Source organism: Phyllobates terribilis, unplaced genomic scaffold, assembly GCF_046119375.1.
Source record: "Phyllobates terribilis strain yellow unplaced genomic scaffold, ASM4611937v1 Scaffold_411__1_contigs__length_1673714, whole genome shotgun sequence".
NCBI lineage: Eukaryota > Metazoa > Chordata > Amphibia > Anura > Dendrobatidae > Phyllobates > Phyllobates terribilis.
In genome coordinates this window covers 438,642-442,102 of record NW_027363171.1, presented here as the reverse complement: position 1 = coordinate 442,102, position 3,461 = coordinate 438,642, and the positions used below count along the sequence as shown (strand labels likewise).

Genomic DNA, 3,461 nt, shown 5'->3' with positions numbered 1-3,461 from the left:
GGAGTCAGGTAAATACTGGAAAGGAGTTCTGTCTATTATAAAGAGGGTATATAAAATAGATATTCAACCAGACCCCAAAGAATGCCTATTAGGTATATTAGAAGATGATATGGAATTTGACCCAATTTCAATAGGGATTTCACATATTTTATTTCAAGCTAGGAAACATATTGCATCCAAATGGATTAACCCCTCACCTCCAGAAATGAGTGAACTCAAAAATAGGATAAATAACATTATCACATTAGAAAAAGGGGTATGTAAAAAACAAAACTGAATGAATAAATTAGAGAAAATATAGGGCTTATGGTTGGATACACCTGGAATGCCATCAAGGGGGTTATTGTTGGAGAGACAATGACTTATGGGGGAGGGGGGTATTGGCGAGGTCTAATGTTTCATTGTAATGTGTATTGGAATTCCTTAACATGTGGTATGGATAATATAGCACACCTATATGTGTATAGGATTATAATGTTTATTACAATATTATGGTTATATAAAAGATTTCAAGAATGTAGAATGTTAATTGTAAGATATAGTAACTGCAAGTTATCAGACGGTAATGGGCAAGCTGAAAGTATATATAGGAGAGATGCATGTATGTGATCCCTATGGTATGTTATTTTATTATTGTATGTACTGGTTTATTGTTTTGTAACAAAAAAACTAATGAAAAAATCTCAATAAAAATGTCTTAAAAAAAAAAAGAATAGGAAAAAGGCTTCTCACTTGTGTGAATTCTCTGGTGGTTATTAAGATGCGCTTTCTGGTTAAAACATTTCCCACATTCTGAACATGAAAAAGGCTTCTCCCCTGTGTGGGTTCTCTGGTGCTTAACCAAAGCTGATTTCTGGTTAAAACATTTCCCACATTCTGAACATGAAAAGGGCTTCTCCCCTGTGTGGGTTCTCTGGTGGTTATCAAGAATCACTTTACAATTAAAACATTTCCCACATTCTGAACATGAAAAAGGCTTCTCCCCTGTGTGGGTTCTCTGGTGGTTATTAAGATGCGCTTTCTGGTTAAAACATTTCCCACATTCTGAACATGAAAAAGGCTTTTCCCCTGTGTGAGTTCTCTTGTGGTTATCAAGAATCATTTTACAATTAAAACATTTTTCACATTCTGAACATGAAAAAGGCTTCTCCCCTGTGTGTGTTCTCTTGTGGTTATCAAGAATCATTTTACGATTAAAACATTTTCCACATTCTGAACATGAAAAAGGCTTCTCCCCTGTGTGAGTTCTCTGGTGATTAATCAAATCTGATTTCTGGTTAAAACATTTCCCACATTCTGAACATGAAAAGGGCTTCTCCCCTGTGTGGGTTCTCTTGTGTTTATCAAGAATCATTTTACGATTAAAACATTTTCCACATTCTGAACATGAAAAAGGCGATTAATCAAATCTGATTTCTGGTTAAAACATTTCTCACATTCTGAACATGAAAAAGGCTTCTCCCCTGTGTGAGTTCTCTTGTGGTTATCAAGAATCATTTTATGATTAAAACATTTTCCACATTCTGAACATGAAAAAGGCTTCTCCCCTGTGTGAGTTCTCTGGTGCTTAATCAAATCTGATTTCTGGTTAAAACATTTCCCACATTCTGAGCAGGAAAAGGACTTCAACCCTGTGTGGGTTCTCTGGTGGCTATTAAGATGCGCTTTCTGGTTAAAACATTTTTCACATTCTGAACATGAAAAAGGCTTCTCCCCTATGTGAAGTCTCTGGTGCTTCACAAAATCTGATTTCTTGTTAAAACATCTCCCACATTTGGAACAAAAAAATCTATTGTCCACTGTGTGAATTTTTTGATGTTTAAGAATAGACTTTTCGAGGGTAAAACTATTTCCATTTTCTGAAAGTGAAAATGACTTCTTTCCTTTATGAGCAGTTCGTTTTTTAATGCTTATTTTTTTATTTTGACATTCCTTAGTAGTCAGTAATGAATCAGAAGACAGAACCTGTTTCAAAGGATCAGATGACAGATCTTTGCTGTGAAGGGATGATGGCATATCTGGAGTAATGGCATTCACTTCAATTGTATCCTGTGGGATCTCAAGATCATCCGATTTAAAAATCTCCTGTCCCTCTAATCTCCTGGTATAGTCATCTACCAAGAAAAAAACAATTATTAATTTTGAATAAAATATCCTTGAATTTATATTTTTGAACATTTCTACTTAAAATGTCTGTAGAAATGACAAGTTATTGACAGAATGACAGTTCACAGTCTAATTGAAAACCTCATAGAATAAACCAGTGGAGCATAGTGTTCAACTGTTTGTTCATTCAGCCTCCAAAATATGGAATAAGAAGCCATCAAAAAAGGTTATGTAGGTGAAAATTATACCAATAAAAGCTTCTACTCATCAATAAACCGATCCAGCAATCTCCGCTCTCCTAAAATCAAATCTCCCCTCCGCTACTGAGCCTTGCAGTGCGCCAAAACCACATTTAGCCTCCATGTATTTGGCATTACTATAGTGAGTGTAGCATCGGCGTCTCTGCCCCCTGCCAGGCAGAGACGCCGTCCCTCTCACCTCCTCGCTCCCTGCGCTCCCCGCCCGGCGTCCTCCAGCGCTCCTCTTCCTGATGCTGCTGGCGCGCGCTGCTTCCCGGGCACTGTGCTTAGGGCGCGCGCTCCCTCTCTCTTAAAGGGGCCGCGCGCGCTGTCCTAAGGAGTTCCCGGCCAATAGCCGGAGGTCCTCCCATATATAAAAATGGAGGTGCCTGAGCAATAGTTGTTGCACAGTGTTCTTACCTCTGCTTCAGCCCTAAGGTCCCGCTGCAAGCCTGACTACTAGTCCTGCCCGCTAGCCTGACTCCCAGTCCTGTCCACCAGCCTGACTACTCTCCAGCCCGACAGGCTGTCTTCCCTTCAGTCCGCCAGTCTGTCTATGGGCTCTGCCAGCCCACTTACCTGGAAGCACCTGCCTGTTACCTGCCGTGCCTGCCAGCCCGCTTACCTGGAAGCACCTGCCTGTTACCTGCCAGCCCGCTTACCTGGAAGCACCTGCCTGTTACCTGCCGTGCCTGCCAGCCCGCTTACCTGGAAGCACCTGCCTGTCACCTGCCTGTTACCTGCAGGCCTCCGCCGTCACTTGCCGTGACCACCTGACAGCCTACCTAGAGACTCCTGCCAGCACTTGCCGTGCCTACCTGACAGCCTACCTAGAGACTCCTGCCAGCACTTGCCGTGCCTACCTGACAGCCTACCTGGAGGTTTCTGCTTGTTATCTGCCGTACCTACCTGGAGGTTCCTGCTTGTCACCTGCCTTGTCTGCCAGTCCATCTACCTGGATCACTCGTCAGCCTGCCTGCTGCTCCCATCTGCAATACTCCCTACTATCTGTACCGTGGGAGTCACCAGCTCCCATACAAGGTCGTCCCCAGAGTAACACCTGGTCCCTCTGCTCGGACCCTTCCTGGTCACGGAGTCGATTGAGCCGCCGTACAA

The 3,461-nt window shown here is 42.5% G+C and overlaps 1 pseudogene; it reads right to left on the bottom strand.

Moving 5' to 3' along the window:
- Positions 1-697: 697 nt before the first annotated feature.
- LOC141225685 (uncharacterized) lies at positions 698-2,229 on the bottom strand (annotated as a pseudogene).
- Positions 2,230-3,461: the final 1,232 nt, after the last annotated feature.